This window comes from Camelus dromedarius, chromosome 28 (assembly GCF_036321535.1).
Source record: "Camelus dromedarius isolate mCamDro1 chromosome 28, mCamDro1.pat, whole genome shotgun sequence".
Classification (NCBI taxonomy): Eukaryota; Metazoa; Chordata; class Mammalia; order Artiodactyla; family Camelidae; genus Camelus; species Camelus dromedarius.
The window spans coordinates 19,317,349-19,336,904 of record NC_087463.1 but is presented as its reverse complement, the minus strand read 5'-3'; positions in this window follow the sequence as shown (position 1 = coordinate 19,336,904).

Genomic DNA, 19,556 nt, shown 5'->3' with positions numbered 1-19,556 from the left:
ATTTGAGCCCAACATCACAGGCTTTCAAAGCTGAAAGGAACCCTTGAGATGATCTAATCACATTCCTTACAAAGGAGGCAAGATCAGGCCAATCAAATGCATGATTAGATGTCACAGGGACGTTGTGTTCAGGAGAACAAGCATGGCATTAAGTCAAGAGATGCAATGTCTGTGAATGAGAGAGTGGCTGCCCATCCAGCTTGCTCACCTGGACAGGAAAACCACGGTAAGAATTGAAATAAAGGCTCCTGTTCACCGCATCCTCCTTCCACATCACTAGGGAACAGACTCTGCCTCTCCACAGCCAAGTGTTTCCTGGGAATAACTGGCAGATTTGCTGTGCAATTCAACATAGATACCAGCCTCTGGAGACCGTGGCAGGCAGATGAACTTGGATGCTGCTTTAATTAAATCCCCGGAGGATCCCAATTACTAGGAGGAACCACTGCTCACTTCTTCCGGATATCTGCATATGTAGTCAAGATCAAAGGCGTTTGTAGATGCAAATACCTGTACAACAAGCATTACTTGTCTTTAGGGTCTCACAATCTCCCCAGAGATTATGCTCAGAGAAGTACATGTGATCTTTCTGATACATATCACTGGAGTCTCAAGTACAACCTGTCTCTGTTCATCCTGAATGTGACTCTGTGTCAGTGGGGCTAAATACCAGTCATCTGGACATTGGGTTATTTGGTGATGTCAACCAGAAGAAAAAAGAAGCAGCAAAGACAGTGTAGTTGAAAGGTTAAAAAGCTTTAAACCAGGCACTATTATTAATTAGCCAAATGAACTCAGGCAAGATATTTAACCTTTTTGAATCTCAGTTTTTTTCAGCTCATTTGTAAAATGGAAATAATTATATCAAATTTCAAACCCGATGAATGTGAAATTTACTGCACCACAGATTTGGTTTCCAATTCCTTTCACTTTTTAGAATCACGTAAAAACAGCCTTAAGGCTCTGGGTAGGTTGTTGGGCCTCTCTGTCCTCAGATTGACTCCTTAATTGTCCTCCTCTCTGCCTTCTTGTTCTTTTCTTGGTGTCTGTGTCTCCCGGACAGGACCACTGTGATTCCAGACACCATAGCTGCCTTTGACCCCTGGGTGTTAGTAACTCCATCCCCTCCCTTTGATCCTCCAGCATTTGGGTGGAGGTGACTTTCTGATTTTGCTAATCCTGAGTTACCTAGAATCACTTATTGATAAGCTGTTGGGAAAGGAAGATATTTTGTGGAAGCCAGAAAAATCTAGTCCTAATCCAGAGGAATAATAATGCATCCCTTTTTTTAGGATGGGGACATCTGCTAACCCCTGTATTACAGTATATAGTTTAAAACACTTAACAGGCTGTGTTCAGGAGGAAAGTCAGTAGCCTGAGAAGGTTGAGAGGTCAAAGAAGATGGTGTGCATTAAGCTAGGGTCTCTAAAGAACAGCACCCCCACTGGGTAAGTTGGAATAAGAAAGTAAGATACAGTAAAAATCTGTCTATACTAGCCTTGACTTTTATAAAGCAAAGAAAAAGGAGAAAATAATCTACTATTCAAATTCTAGGTATTCAAATCTCGAATTCACATTCCCACTATGGCCTAAACCATAATGCTAGGGTGCAACACAATGCAAGCCTCAGAGAAGCCCCAAAGACAAGGCACTAAGAACAAATAGCAGATCAACAAAAACCACTAAACACAAGTAAACAAGCCTCCATGAAAGAAAGTGAGTGCATGTAATTCTGTCGGTTTCATAAATGTGTCAACTTGGGTAAGAAGTAACTGGGATAATAATTTCCTTCTCTGTACTTCTGGTTAGTGTTGCACACAAAAGAATTCTGCGTGAGGTTTGAAAGTGGAGCAGTAGACGCTTCCCCTTAAAAAGAGGTCGACGTAGAGAAGGCTCTCTCATGTTTCGGTGTCTCTGCCACTCACGTTGTTGGCAGCAGCCCATCGCACAGCTCCGGCTCCCAGGGGATCTCTTGTTTTAGTTCTCTGGTTTCAGTTTTGTTTTTTCAAATCCTGGCAAGGAGCCAATGAGGTTCTAAGGAAAGAGGGACGGTTCCCCAGCTGTGGATCATCCATAGCAGCAAGTGCAGAGCCTGGGAGGCGGAGAGGCCAGTGAGGATTCCAGTTTTCCCTCCTCCCCTCACCTCATGTTCATCCGTCTTTCCTCCCAGCCACCTGTGCTGTGACATCAGGCTCAGCACTAGATGCAGAAGAAACAGACGAATTAAAACTCCTTTACCAGCTCCCACGGTTTCAAGAGGTCAGATTAGTGTGATGAATCTCTTATTCTGCATAGTTTCTAGTGGTTCTCTAAGTGAACCTTCAATAATGAAGTAACAAACCATATAATTAGACCTACAAAGACTTCAGATGTAATCATCAGAGATTATAAAATAATTGTGAGGCTAATAAGTTAAAAGTAGTAAAAGTGGTGGTTGTAATTATTAAAAAAATTTTGACCAGTTGGAGGTAAGAGCTAAGTAAGACTTCCAGGAATGGAAACTGTGAAACCTAAAATTAGAAATGGCCTACATTTTAAATTGCAAATGAAAACAGTATATAAACTGACAGAAAATATATACAACAGAGTACAGAGAGTCAAAGAGATGAGTATTAATATGGAAATAAATGAAAGAGATTAGAGTGAGAAAAAGAGTTAAACATATAAATATATAAATTATTCTGGAAAATAGAAAAATAGACATGAACTACAGAAAAAGAAAGGATACGTGTATGCTATTATGATCATAGAAGTAATATGTAAATAAAACAAAACAAAACAAAAAACAAGCAAACCAAAACTTAGAGAGCATTTTCTTTGTGTGTATATATATATGTATCTCCATTTATAGAGAGAAAAATTTCTTGTTTCTGTGGGATATTGTCCCTCCTCAGATATAGAAAAACTATTGCTTCCTCAACACTGTGAAGACTCTGAAATATCATTTGACTCTCAGATTCTTAGCGGCTGTGCTCGATGGGGCTCTCAGAGTTCTGCCATGATTATGCTCATGACAGGAGTTGGCCAAGGATCCAAAAATGAACTTCTTTGGAGAATTTGGGAGCTCTTTTCCTATGGTTATCCTCTTTGTCCCTGCATCCCACTTTAGTCCTGAAAGCCGATTTCCATTTCTCACATCCAGTGAAGTCACCAACTTCTGTGTGCAAACACGCACACACACTCACAGACACACACACACATAAAATACACATGAATATGTATATACACACATTTGTACATACAACAAAGTATTGGTGAGACAATCTTTAACCACAACAATAAAATAAGTGAGATTAATCTATTAAGAAAAAAATCAGATTGTTTTCAAAGCATAATCTAACATGATGGACAAAAGAAGCCTGAATGAAGGCAGAGGATGGATCAGAATGTTTCTTTGAAAAAGAAAAGATGAAGATACACTAGGTACACACAAATGAAAGAACAGGCCAGAATTCAGACCAAGAAGTGTGAAGAACATTCATAATGCAAAAGGGTACAAATCTCAATAAAGCCATGACTTACAAATATTTGTGCTTGCAATAGCACAGCAACAGCTTTTACAGGACAGAAAAAAAGCTGATGAAAGGAGAAGTAAATAAAACACACTGAAAAATGAACATTCTAGTTTCCCCCATCCACTCAAAATTTAAAAGACAGAATGGATATGGACGTGAACTATGTAATTAATAAAATAGACCTACTGTAGATTTACATAAAATTTTGAACGTACTTTTAAAGTATTAAAGAAATATTCATAAAAGTTATCATAAATTAGACCACAAAGAAAACTTCGATGTTTTTCAAAAAGAAATGCTATGAATAATATTTTTGACCAAAGTGAAATAACATGAGAAGTCAATAAAGTTTTTTTACCTTGAAGATTTTGGGGAGAGTTCTATGTTAGTTTGTTTTTCATAGCAACAACTAAAAAGCACCTAGTATTCTAGCCGCCAATTGCCAGCAAAGGCACTTCATTGGAGCTGAATCAAATTGCCTGACTGGCTCCTGTATCAGTGCCTGAAACAGGGAAAGTTGGTTAAAACAAACAAATAACTTTTTAAAAAAACTGTAACTTAAAGAACTAATTGAGGAACAATTACCAGTTGTGAGTTTTGGAGATGTACGTAAAAGAGAAACAATCAATATGAACCACATAGCTTCAGATTTTACACACAGGAAGAGTTTCATTTCCAAATGAAATGAAAAGTAGGAATTCAAGGTGTTAATTGTCACTTAGAGCTGTTGTCTGAACTGGGGGTGGCGGGCAAGCTTCTGTCAAATTTGTACAAGCAATATATTTTCACCAGATTTTACATTTTTTGAAACTTCTAAAAAGTGCATTTTGTGTGTTTTATCAAACAGATTAGAGCTATCTGTATTGTGTGAAAAAGGACAAAGAAAATATTCACCACCTATCATTTTAAGAGAAGACAGGATGATGTTTATTAAAGGAATTTCCAAAAACACTAGTGACAATTAGCTTTTAAAGACCTCTCTCTCTCTCTCTCTCTCTCTCTCTGTGTGTGTGTGTGTGTCTCTCTCTCTGTCTCTCTCCTGGTGGATCTAATTATAGTTGGTTCAGTGGAAGACTTTCTTATCAGTTGAAGTTTCTGTTTAATACTGGACTATTCCCACATGATGCCAATCAACAGAAAGAGGAAGGGAGTTACACAGAGGGATAAGACAGTTATTAAAAACAGCACCTCTGAAGATTTTCTGCACTTTGTCCAAATCAATACATGTATCTATTTTTATATAAACTAAGGCAGTTACCTGATGCATAGTGGAAAGGGTCAGCAGAAAAGGCTCACACTTTCCTCTTTGAAAATGTAATATACTACCTGAGACGTACACATCTAAAGCTGAATGCCACTTATAACTTAATTTTAAATTATGCATGGGCATCCTAAAATTACACTGTGTTTATCAGCAAGCTCATGTCTGTATTTCTCTGCAGCTTAATATGCTAAGGTTGGAACTATTACATTATTGTTTCACCATTGGCAAAACTGCAGATACCCCCTTTTAGGTCTCATTTGAGTCTGGCTGGATGAAGGTAGTAGTGGAACATGGGATATCATTCTCAATAACAAAGTAAACCATAATTTATACAAAATTAAAGCCTTACCGATAGCCATGGAAATAATTTAAATATATTTAGCTAATTTCTCAATAGTTTAGGACAGCTTTTCTCAACAGTAGTCTCAGGAGAGATTTAAGCTCTAATGCCCTCGATAGTATCAATTTTGTGTAATGGATTAACTTCTTTCCTATGGGGAGTCAGAATCACTTATCTTCCTTACTCCAGACCTTATTGGCAAATAAATTAACTCGCCAAAAAACCTGAGGTTTACAGAAACAAAGACTCTTGATCCACTAGTTGAGGAGTTGACTCACTTAGATTTTATTTAAAAGTCTTTAAATACCTCCTCATACAATAAACCACACAGAAACACAACTCATCTTTTCCCCAAACCATCGCCCCTATCAAGTAAGCAAGTAATAATTAAATGGCATATTTGGAAGCTTAAAAAGCTATGAAAATATATAGAAATTAATCTCAAAAGGCTAACAATTTTAAAAGTTATATTAAGTACAACAGAGAAATACTATATTTAATTGATGCATTTTTTCCATTAAAAAGTACTTATGCCTCTAAGAACCAGGAATTATGTTCTAATTTGAGAATTTGAGAATGAATAATTTTTTATTCTTGTGTTTTCTATTAAAGCACTCATGACTGTTTCAGAGAGAGGAAGGTAAAGACTTAATCATAATACTAGATATGAGGTGATATAATTGAGAGAGGTATAAATTGTCACAGGATTATACAAGATACAGTAAAATATACTGCCGTTGGCGCATACGAGTTTGCAGATATTTGATGGGTTTTAACCTATAGAAATTGCAATTGTATGTAGCTCAGTCTGATATTATTAGACCTCACGGTATTAAGCTTGAGCTTGATCTTGAAAGATGATACATGTTTAGAATTAGGTTCTGCAGCAAGTGACCTGGGTATTACAATGACTTAAGACAGAATGCCATTTTCCTCTCTGTTAAATTGATATTGGAAGTAAGTGATCCAGGGCTCGCCTGTACTTTGCACTACAGATTCCTGGTGACGTTGGCTCTTCCAAATGAACACTTTGACGTCTGATCCTTGTGTGACCCTCAGTCACCCCATTTCAGAAAGCAGGAAGGAGGCAACAGTGAAACAGATGGACAAAGGATACATGCTCACTGTCACTGCACGGGAGTTTCCGAAGGACACCACAGGACGGCTGCACACATCCTGCTGGCCAGAGTCTAACCACAAGGCTGCACTTAGACTCAAGGGATGCTGGGAAATGTAGTTTTTTGTAGTCAGCCATGCACCAGCTACTAATTCTAGTACTACAGAAGTAAAAGAGTGTGGGAATTGCCAATGAAACAGCTACTCTACCACTAAGGAATACCTTACTAATTATATGAGAAATGAGAAAGGCCTGGCAGAAAAAGCAAAAACAGTTAGAAAGGTGTAAAACATTAAAATATGGCGCATTCAGATGACTATTGTATCATGAAAGGGCCAAGTGTTCCATCAGTGCCAATGGAAGGAGTTGTACTTGAAACAAGACAAGTCAGATGGGAAAGGGCCTTGGGTGTTAGGCTGGGGCACTGGAATTTATACCATCGTCAGTAAACAGCCACTGAAGGAGTAAGAACTGCTGACTGAGGAAACAGATTTGCATTTTAGGATCACTCTGGCTGCAGCACAGAAGAAAGATGGGTTTAGGACAAGAGTGAACGAAAGGATAGATACATAATTTTTTTTGAGGATAATGGGGCTAATTTCCCAAACCCATTGCTCCTTAACAATATGGGTAAAAAGAAAAAAGTAATAAAACTATGAAAGACACAATAATTCTAATATGCTTAGTTTAGTCCTTAATTGAATTTAAATTGCAATAAATTTAACTCTAGGCAAGCTTAACACAGAAAGAGTAAATTAAATGGGGTGTCCATGGGTGTAGAGTTGATGTCAAATTTAGATTCTAGTAATGGTAGACCAAATATATATTTTAAATTTCTACAATTAAATTCACAAGAAGATCTAAAAATTGAAGCTATCATCCTTTTTATTATATGAAATAGTAATGTTTAAAATTACATTTACTATTTAAACAAAGTGGTTCTTGTAAATATTATGATCAAAATCATACCTGCAAAGTAAGTAATTCTTTGGAAGTCAAAAATTTTTAAAGTATTACAATGTAGCTGCTTTATGGTGTAATAATTTAAAAACTGGTTTCATTTCCTTTGAATCCCCTCTTATAACTAGCTGAGGGTGAGAAGGAAGTGTCGAAGGGGAGATGATCTAAAATCTGAAGTTACGTTGCCGAGAGCTGTTTGGACATTTGGCTTTCTTGTTGTATCTAAAAACCAATAGAGTGGCTCATAAAGCTGATTGCAGGGCACATTTCAGAACTAATAAAACAAATTGACTATTGATGATGTGCACAGCACAAATCCAATTACATCTTGCAAAGCTTTATATTGCTCTATTTCTTCTTTAATGTTTTCTATTTATTTATTTCAATTTAAAGTTTTCATAACAAGTTCAAAAAGGATGCAGTGTGGGTAGGCAAAGAGTAGCCTGGACTTTAGAATCAGAAGTTGAAAGTGAAATTCTGGGTCTACTCTTTGTAGCTCTTGGACATATCGCTTAAATTCTTAGTTTCAAATTCATGGAATTAAGTATAGCCTATGTTAAGTGTTAAATAAAATGGCACGTGTACACGTGCATTGTAAACTGTATAACGCATTAGAAGCAAAATTATTATTAATTTAAACAACAAATAAAGCTTGTATAGATCAAGGGACAATTTTTAAGAGCTCGGATTTTGGCACATGTGTGCACACACCTGCATTGAGGGCTTGACTTCATCAGACTTTACTGTCTGACTCACCTTACTTTCTCCTAAAGACATTTTGGAAGAAAAGAAAGGATTTTCTTATCATACCTTTCCCAGAATTCCGGCATCACTCCACATGATGGTGAAAACAATATTTTATCCTTCATTGTACCCTGATCCCTGCTGCAAGGATGACAAATGCTATGGGGATGACAATACTGCTGTTTGGAACTGAGAAATATAATTAGCAGATACATACAAAATATTTTAATGACAGCCCCCTTCTGAATGCCTACATCTGCCGGACACCATAATAATGAGGCTTGTCTGCCACTTGAACATTGATCAAATGTCCCACTGGGGCTTGAAAAATGTGTGCTTCGGTTGTCATCATAGACCTGGCACAACCCCACCACTGGGATCGGGGATGCTGTAAAATATTCAACATCTGCTGCTTCACCAAGCAACATTTTGTTTTATTTAATTCCATAGGCTTATTTGCATCCTCTTAATTTTCTTATGCTAGGGATTAATCATTCATGAAAATAATAATTACAAAACTCATTTGAAAGCTTGAAAAAAAGCAGGCTCCTTTTAATGGGCATTGCTTCTGAAAGAGGAGAAAAAATAAATTCATGCTTAAAGGAACTTCAAAGCTAGATCTTCTAAAATTGGGGAGGCCTCAATTTTTTTTCTCTACTAAAATTGGTCACGTCATTTGTCATGTATACGACAGCAGGTAAAGAAGAAGCCATTGTAAGTTGTTATCTCCAATATTGTATGTTTGTAAGAAAATAGAAACGATTTATTTTTTTAGATTAAACTGAGGAGTAAAGTTCAATAAAAAGAGAAAGATGATATAACAAAATACATAAAATTGAAAGGAATGTTAGAGCTCATTTTGCCAACGAGTATTCATTTCAGAGAGTAACACGCTGACATCTAAAGAGCTGATCATTTAGCAAGTGCTTCTAAGTTCCAATCTCCATATGAAGAAATGGATTCCCTTTTTGTATAAATCTAATTTTCAGAAATGCTCCCTTATACTGAGCTCAAATCCACTCTGCCATCTGAAACTATCATTTGGGGGAGGGTGGGATAAACTGCATCAGTTTCTCTTCAACTTAATCATTTCAATATTTGGAGAGAAATATCATGTGCATTACAAGTATGATCTATACCCAAGTCAGCATAAAGCAGGCCTTTATCTGTATTTCTAATTTTGTCACTGATTCCCCTCCCCCCCCGTCCTTGGTTCTGAGTCTCTCTCATATAGTCCCCCTCCCTGGGTACACTCCACTGTGAGATCCTGCCTACCCTTGTGACATTATTAAATTTATGACTAGCATGATATTACTAACATTTTTGCTTACAAATTTCATTTTGCTTATTTTACTTACAAAATAACATTTATTTAAATAGTCATTTCAAACTAGTCATTTTATCTTCACCATAAATTCTCTGAGGTAGGCACTGTTACCCTTTACACAAATAAGAAAACACTCTCAGACCAGGTAGGTGATTTTCTAACAAAATAATAATAGACAGTATTCGTTGAGCTCTTACTCCATGCCAGATACTAAGCACTGTCTTTTGATTTTCACAAGAACTCTCTGAATTAGGTGCTATTAATATTCTCAGAATAGAATTGGTGGAGTTGGCCACAGAGTGGTTGAGAAACTTCCCCAACGTCACGGTCAGCACAGTGATCGCCATCTAACTCAGTAGCTGTGGAATTTTCATAAAGCAGCTATCTCACAAGAACACAGCTTCATCTGTGCCAAGCCCTGTATTAGACACTGGAGGTGTAAAAATTAACAAAACATATGCTTCTGCAATAAAGGTGCTTTAGCATGAAAAGTAAAGAGGTATGCGCGCAAATAAATGCAATAAAACTCCGCAAGGACTTTAACAGATGAACGCACATCTTAAGGATGCAGGCTAATAGCATAATAGAAGCCGGTGCTCAGTTTTATATTACTAGTGTAGGCCAGGTGAGGGTTCAGGAAAAAATTAACCCCTGATGTTGAAAGACAGGTTGGTATTATCTTTCTAGGCAGTCCATCAGAAGCAAGTATAGAATTTTCTGCACAAAATTGAGCAACTGTGAAACACGAAATGTGGATGAAATGACAAATACTTCAATGTCTTCTCTATTTTATGGTTGCTCATAGATGGAAAAAGAAGATGAACTATACCAAAATTAGATAAAAGGCTGGAAGCAGGGACCAGATTATAAAGATCTTCCTCTACTAGGGCCAAGGTTTAGAGATTATTCATTTGGGAATCATCTGGAACATTTAAGCAAAAGAAACAACATAATTCATTTAATATCATTTCTTCATATTTATGCAGTTAAAATAATTAAGCATTTGCATCATGCTAAGTGCTCGGGACTCAATAATGACAAAAACCAGATACAACCTTGAGTTTGTGGAGCTTCCTTTCGATCAGCATTTTAGTAAGATCGTTTTGCAAATAACATGGCAACCATAATGGGAGGGGCAGGACTGGAGGCAGAGATGTTAATTTGAAGCTATTGAAATTCTTCAAATAATACATACAGACCTGAATTTAAGCATTATTAGTAAGGATGAAGAAAAAGTTACATGTAGCTGAAATTTGCAGGCTTGGTGACCCATAAGATCTGAGGCTAAGAGAGAGTAAAGAGTCTTCTAATTGGGTTTGATTCTAAACCTAGGTTTATCTGCATTCCTTTTATATTTCCAATTTGATTTAAAAACACATTGAAATGGCTGGGTAGAGACACAGAATCTCCTGACAAATTAGTAAGGATTTTCTTTCTCCATGTAGACACTGATACATTAATCTACAACATACGCTACATTTGTTCTGCAGCTACAAAAAGCTGCATTTCACCGTAAAAAGAGAAGGGGCTGCTGAGTTAAACTGAGACTCCATACGTCCCATTCATACTCAACGGGGTGGTGGGGAGATCACAAAGGGGCAAAAACAGTGAGAGGAGCGGATCCTAGGCCCCCTAAGAGTGTCTGCCACAGCTATCTTTCACAAAAGGCAGGGCACTAGGAAGGCACTGAGAATATCCTGACTATATTCATTTACTTTCACATTTCTATACACTTATTTTGATTAGTTTCATCCACTTGTGTGACTTCCATCATTGTCTTCTTCATGATATCCAACATATTCCAACTCAAAATCACCCTTTATTTCACTATTTGGATGTTCTACCAAGGCCTTCATTGTAACCTGCCGATCATTTTTAATTATTCCTCTCTATCTGCTTTTCCTTCTCTTGCAGTTCTCATTCTGTTGCTTCTGCCGTCATCCTCAGTGGGCGGGGATAACCCTCCCTACTGTTCACTGGCATTTAAATGTTAATTCTGCACATTCTTCTCCCAGGGTCTGTCTCCAGGCTTCCCCTCTGCTCGTTCCTTCTACTATGTTCAAATCCTCATTCTGTCCACATTAAACCATTGGACAATATCTGTATCTGATCTTTTACCTCCTTTCTGTTATAATCCTCTTTAAATTCATTTTATCCAGTGGTAGGGATTAATATTCCTAAACGCTGATACAATAATATTATATTACTCAAGACCAGTTAATGGATTCCTGTTGCCTACAGGGCATTGTTCATATCTTTAGTCTCACAAAACAGTCCTTGGTAATCCTTTCCTGTTCAGGTTTACCTCTTGCTACCTCTTTTCACACACTCACAGAGTGAAACGTTACAGAATGGGTTACTTTTCATTGTGCAAAATTATTACATCTTCTCCCTGTTTTCCTGCCTTTGGTCTGTAACAGTATCTTCAAATACCCTTAGCAAGAAGGAATCTTTCTCTCCCCTGAAATTTTATTTACGCTGCTCCTAGATAGCACTTCATGATTTTTATTACAGTTTTTCCACGTCTTTTTTTCCCTTCCACCTCCTGAGAAGAGGTGTTGTTCATGTACTTTGGCATCACTTGTGACTCCTCATATGAGCCTGGCACATAATATCCACTGGACATCTAGTTATTGAATTAGTAATATGTTAATTACTGAGTTTCTCATAATAATGCCAGAAATGAACCTATTACAAATTTATGAAACAGACGCTATATTCAAAATGTATGAAAAACACATCTAAATAATACATTTCACTTACTGTGTCATTTATTCATATACATTAACATACTCTGTATATATTAACACACCAAAAACGTACAGGCAAGTCTTCAGTTGCATCACTGTCTTCACAGTTACTTCTTTGGTTTTCATTGGAACAACTTTCAAAATCCCATAAAATGCCCCTTTTCTTAGATCCCCAAAACAGTGGAGAACAACCCAGTGTACAAAATCCAGACCAAGATCATAAACGATCTCGAAAGAGAGCATTTAGCTCCTCTGCCATTCAAAATCTAGCTTAGAGTAACCATTCTTAATTGTCAAGTGAAATATTAAAATTTAATTCTTCTAGAAGTTTAAATTGTGTCATAAGGGGGAAAAATACAAACCAACCCTCTCCACAACTTTCCCTTACTGCCATGAGCCCTGAGATGGAGCACAAGCGGGTAGACCTTCAATGATGTAACATGCCGTGAAATATCCACATGTGGAAACGTTGTCATTTACTGCTTTATAAAACTGTAAGCGCCCTCTTAAAGTCAGTGTATTCTGACACTTTGCTACCCATAGATCTCATGCTGAAATCCTTAGGAGTTGGGCATTAAAAACTGGAAGCAGAACGCATTTCCCTCAAATTGGATAATTAGAAGCTAGTGAAACATCTCAAATATGGGTGTAATAACAAGTATGCTGCTGGCAAAACGTAAGTAATCTGGGTGCTGTATTGATATTTTTAACTGACCCTTTGGCAGACAGAATCATGAAAAAGTAACCTTCAAAAAAACAAGAGCTTTGTTTTGCCAATCTCATATGGTTAAAAGACTACCAGCCAGCTGCTATATTAGGGTTACCTTACAAAAACAAACAAAAGAAATTAAGGCTCATAGGAACAATATCCTTACATATTCTTTAAAGTAATTGATATTTTTAGGGTGTCTATAAAAAGGCATCAAGCATCATCAACATTTCCTAGAAATAACAGTATAACAGCATCATAGTTTGCACACATAGTGGCACCAATAGAACAAATGATATTTCTGTAAAATGTCATTTATTCTTTTCCATGGAGGGACTGCATCTAGAACTCACTTTCCAAATAAGACAGTCTATGGATAAACAGCTCTGTTTCAAAATCTGAGGTTGCTCTACTGTACTGTCCAAGTAACTCCCTTGTTTCCTGGCTAATGCCTACATATCCTCTGTTAGAACATCATTTCTTTAGTGTTGTTTGTGTTCAGATATCAACAGCCCTGGGAGAACCATGTGCATCCAGTAGAAGAAGGTGCTTGGCATACACATGGGAATTCCAGACGGGCCCCAGGACAGAACAATGAGGATGCTCTATTTGGTCCGACACATAATTTTACTAAAGTATATAAAGAACAACATAAAATCACTGATCAGAAGTGACCTCTCACAGTTGAGACCCTGTAGATCCAGACAGTGCTTCGATTCACGCAAGTGTGGTTATGGACAGCAAATTAGATAAGAATAAGCCCGTTAACCTGCAACAAGGCTACATTTGTGCTGCATCACTTTACAAATAATTACATTAAGTGACAATGATGGAGGGACTGAAAATGTACTACTGAGGAGTTGGCTGTGTTCAAACAGATTTTTTACAAGAGTTTGTAATTTCTTTTTGGAAGTTTTTTTGCTTGTTTGTTTGTTTAAACAGAGACAGTCTTTTCATACAGAAAGCTTTACTTACGACCTGTCCAGAACTGATTGTCTTTCAAGGTTTCTATGAGTGGGGAGATTGTTCTCTTAAGCAAATGAGAATTTCAGAAACAGTTTTGAAATCTCAACAGTTGATACATTAGCATTTGGTCTAGACTTAAAGGAAAATTGAAGGACAGGGAACTCTGGGATAAAAACTGAATCTGGCAGAATTTTCAATAGATACTTACAAATTTGTTAAAAATTCAGATATATTGTGTCCTATTTTTCAGTACTTCCAAAAGAGGAGTGATATTAAATATTGTCAATTATTATGATTATTTCTTACCCATAGATCTGATTTATGTTGCTAAATTTGTTGAGAAGTGAAAATAACAATATTTGTGGAAGAAGTGGAAACCCAAAAACACTGACATTATTTGCTTCATGGGGTATAATCCAGGGTTAGCTAAAACCTCTCTGGACATGCCTTACTATCCCCTTGATCCTGCACCTTGCTCCAGCTGTGACCTTACTTTTCTCTTTTCCTTTACAGCACAACTTTCTTAAAAAAAATATATGTTTTATGTGTTTTATTTTATTCAATCCACATGTTCCCTGCAACTCACTCCCCTTCAACGTCCATCCTACGATTCTAGTGAAACTGATTTGACGTGGGTTTCGTGTTGCTCCACGTGGTAAAGCTCAGGACCATTCGTTTGTCTTCACCATAACTGAACTCTAAGCAGCAATGGACACCGTTCCCTCCTTTCTGCCTCGTGCAAACAGCAGCCTCTTTCTTCTGTGATGCTGCCCTTTGTAGGGGGTCTCTCCCCTTTACCATCTGCTCTTTTCAGTCTTTTATTCACTTCTGATTCTCTCCTTCCCTCAATGGTTTTAAAGGGCATCCACATGGCATCTGTCTCTCAGACGTCTGTCTGAGTATGACTTCCCTAAACTGCAACCACCTAGTTGATGTCACCCCCTCAGTAGCTAACAGGTGAGCATTTAACAAGCATCTCTTCATCCACATCAGAACTGCTGAGTTGACCCTGAACTATTTGAAAACTTCTATTCTTCCATTCTTGCTCATCCTCTTCCAAACCATCCTCTGCCCAACGGGCAGAGCACTTCTTTAGAAACAAAATTCACGCCATTTTTCTTGCTTTCTTGAACCTGTCACATGCTTCCCATCACAATGAAATCAAGTCTAAGCTAGTTGGGCCACTCTCCACTGCGCTGTGTGATTCAGTTCCTGTATCTTCAGTTCTGTTTCCTGGGACCCTTCCTACCGCTCAGTATTATCATTCCAACTACCCTTCTTTCTCTTTCTTGATTATACCAAGATTATTCAAGCCTCAGATCTGTACACTGTTTCTTCTGCATGACACACACACTTCCCCCTAGACCTCTGACAGTGACTTTATCATGAAGCTCTCACCTGAACTGGTAGTTCTTCAAAGAAAGCTTCTACTACCACTAAATTTAAGCTAGATCTTGCCCCAAGTATTTTTCTTAACATTTCCTATGCTATTTCTTTATTATTATTTGTAAGTATTCTTCTCTTCATTTTATTGTTTATTTCCTCTCTCCCCACACTCTGACACAAGTCATCACAGAAGCAGGAGCTTAATTCAGTCTCTTTTTACCTCTGAAGCCACAAGTCTCTGACAATAGTAGACACTCAATGAATATTTCTCTGAATGAATGGATGGGTGGACACTGTTAAAAGTGCTGTTTCTGCTGTTCGCTGGGTTACATTTTAATTAAGAGAAGTTATGAGTACACGAAGCCAAATGGCACTCCTTGAGGCGTCTTTATTCTTTTTGTCTTCATTAAACTCTAAAATTTGGCATAAGCAAAAAGTGCAGCATATCTCCTTTCTGGCCAGGAGACAATTTTTGTTCTTGTTTTTCAGGTTTATTTCACCTGCACCTCATGGCACAAAATAAAAATTATTTTGCCAGTGGATTTGTTTCACATATCCCCATTTATCCTGCCATTATCCAATTATGCACTTCAAAAACCTAGTTTACAATTAATGTTTTCCTATCTGTCTTACCAGGAATTTGCTCAGCCCAGGCATGTTAGCGATGATATTCGTCACCTCCTGGCTGAAACTTTTATGTGTATATTTTCTTTAAAACTAAGACAGTGGTTTACTCTGGCCAGCAGTGGTTAAAATAAAAATGTGTTACTTTACAGTTGATGCGAGGAAAGCACTCCTTATAAATGAGGAGGGTTTGTTTAGAATGGGCATAAACAATCCTTGTCCCCTCCCAAAGAAGCCAGAGACTAGTGGATAATGGGAACTTGACTCTCCCTGCCTGAATTCTTCAAAGCATCAGTGTATTTCGTGCCACTGCTGTTAAAGAAAGTGCAAATCATACGCTCCTTGTTACCCTTGATTCCGGGACTGAGTCAACGTCTCTTCATCTTTGTGCTCCGCAGCCCGTATTTACACGCACTGCGGCTTCTGTGGCTGATCCCTCCTCACCGTCTCATCTCACTAACGTGGCGGCGCACACACAACACCTTGTTAAAACGGGTTTTCCTAACTCGAAGCTCGTCTTGTTCAGCAAATATGTTTTGAGCTCCCTATGCCTCGAAATCTCCCCAGAACCTCCAGGTTGATCTATGACGTCCTTTCTCAAGGTCATAGCAGTCAAACATCTTTGGGAGGGAGGAGTTTCTAGAAGAAAATGCAAGGTCATGGGCTTCGCTCTAGAACCCGAGTCTGAATTTTAATAAGCTCTCCCAATCATTTGTATGTACATTAAAGTTTAAAAAGCACGGCTCTCTGACATCCTTCTGCATAAATCCTCCAATGGATTCTCCTGAATTAAATTATTAAGCAAAATAGCTCACGTTCCTCTCTAAACATCTCTCTTGAGATCTCACGAGTCAGCGTACTCTCTGCAACACGGAGCTGTGTGTAACTCCCCACCCCTCGAAAGCAGGTCTTTCTCTTGTTTCCGCATTTTTGCTTACAAATTAGTACAAATTACAAATAACAGTTAAAAGTGTAAGTGCTGGCACGGGAGAGCTGTGTTAAATTGGCAGCAAAACGTATTAATAGCTGAGACTTCTTGAGAAAATTACTTAACTTCTCTGAACAGCTGTTTTTCTCCCATCTCAAAATAAGGCTAATTTTAGTACTTCACCTGTGAAGTTGTTATGAGGGCTAAAAAAGGCAGCTTAAACAGGGCACGGGCATTCAGTCACAGGGTCTCGTAAATAGTAAGCACACCACAAAAAACGTGACATTGTGGTGACCTCCAGGAAAGCCTGCCTCCACATCCTTCCGGACAAAAACCTACTTGGGTGAAAAGTCTTCTGATTAACTCTCCTCCGTCCACCTGAATCAGGGGTGTTTCCTCATGCGTCCTTCATACCTAAATTATTCGCTTCTTGTATTGACTTAGGAAACTACTTCATTCATTACAATTTTAAGTTCACGAAGGGCAGTAATTCATCTAGATGGTATAAATTATATTCCAAAGGAGTTACCTAAAAAGTGACTGAATTAAAAGTATAGAATAATGAAAGTAATAGTGATTGTTACAGAAGCTGCTGGTTGCCTTGGCTATCCATTCTTACTGTCCTTTTTCCTGAAGAATGACAGCCTTGTTTAGAGCAGCAATGTGCTTACCTCAAAAAATATGTTTCCTGGCTTCGGGTTCGTCAGCAGGACTCAGCTCTGGCCACTGAGTTTACTCTTCACGGAAGCCGACCTTCATTTTCCTCTGGGTTTCCTTGCTGCCTTCAGTGCAGACCAAAGACAACACCCATGTTGTGTCCAGGAGGAATCTGTGGAGAGGTGAGTCTCATGTCAAAGACAGTTGAGCAGAAAGAAAGACCCTGAAATACTCATGACTTTGCAGAGCCACATGGCCAGTTCTGGAATGCCAACACATGGGCTCCTGGAAGATGAGGAGCAAATACTTTTTTTCATTAAGCCACTATGGATAGGATCCTGAATGCAACCAAGCACAAGCTGACAAAGTATGGTTAATTAATGACCTCTCCAAAGTATATTTAAAGTACTTAAGCTACTTTGGGGGGGGTGGATCACATTAAGGAAAATGTTCACATTATCATATATGTAATCAAATATAATATATACACATATATAATATCTTAAATACTTTAAAGTTTATTTAAAAGTGTTTATTTGCTGAATTTGTCTGTATTTACACATTTTGGAGTGAAAACTTGAAGGTACTGCTAGTTATACACTTAATTAGATACAAGGAAAAAGTTCTGCTCCCTAAGAATGTTTTATTTGCTAGAAGAGGCCAAGAAGGTAGTTGTTCGATCACATTCACCTTTAGATCTTTTTTCTAACCGAAGTATATCATTCCTTTTATTTACTTTATATTTTTAGGGAGGGAAGGCTACTTATTTCAAATACGAACTAGATAGAATTAATCCATAATGCCCTAAAATTGTATGCAAGATTTGATGCGCCTGTTTATTTTCCTGTGGCTTTTTCTGCAGCTTTCACTGGCGTCTCAATGTCATGTAAGAATAACTCTGCTTAAAGAAAGAGGTATTACTTTAGTATTGGAGCCATTTCTGTGTTACTTTCACTTCTCAGATATAAAACAACTAAATAAACTACATTGGGGAACAACACGTAATTTACGAAGTTTTAGAACTTATCCGTTAACCTCCACCTTCTAAAATTTATTTGTAATAAAATAAGAAAAAGAAAAAACATGGGCAAATGTAGATTCTGATTCAGAGTCTTCATTTATACATATATAACATCAAAAATTCACTTTGCTGATTCTGCTCTCATTCATCTAAATTTAGACGGCAGTAATGAAAGCTGCAATTTTCCTTGGAAAATTACAAATCTGTAGCAATAATTGTATCTGCACCTACTCTCTGCCTATTTTTGCAGTCTTCAAAAATATTCAGGTGGCTCAAGCGCAGGTGTTCACTATGGCATGTGTTCCATGACTGCCTTCCCGTGCAAAACAAGAACTCAGCAGCTTATTAAACCTACACCCAGGTGCACAGGGAGAAGGGCTTCTCTAAAGCCCAGCTCTGTGAAGCAACAACACTCATAGGAATCCTCAGCTCTGCCAGAAGAGGATCTAAGTCTATGATTTTTATAGACTGGAAAGGCCACCATTATTCTTGTTTCTTTGCAGACGGTAACAATTACTGTAAATATACTTTGCTACAAGGGTTTCTTTTTCATTCAGTTGTGAAATAATTTGTTTCTACAGTCTGCTGGGGAAGACTCAGGAGTATGTCATCCAGCAATGCCACAAAGTCATGCAGAAGTTAGAGCAGCATCTTTCACTAGGCTGCAAGATCCTGAAGATCTGTAACTCACTGATGCTGTCTCCACACTTAAGTGTGTTGCACTAAACTCAGCAATATAATACACTGAGAAACTGTGACTTAAATATCAAATCAATGGGAGCATAAGAAGGCTAGAGATGGTGAACGCTCGGATTCCAGAGATAGCCATGGAGAACAAGAACCAACTGGATTCTCTAAAATAAACATTCTCTAAAATAAACATTCTGGTCACTGAAATAATAAATATGATGTTGTAACTGCTTAATGATAAAATATGTAAAAATTACTAAAATAGAAATATGAACAGATAACTTGCCCTTAGAGCAATTATATTTAAACTGGCTTTATAAATTTGAAAAGCAATTTACACGAGAAACTATACAGCCCTAAAGGGGACGTCAGATTTCATTGATGATGTTCTTCATTGATGCTTAGTGAAGTCATCAGGGATCCAAATTCCTTGAGTCATTTGGCTCTGCGTCTGCAAGGCTGGCTTCATCTTCATCTAATTCCCAGACTTGCTGTGAGATGGCCAACAGAAGCAGCCAGAAATGGACACACTCTTGTTTGTGGACACAGGGAGAGAGA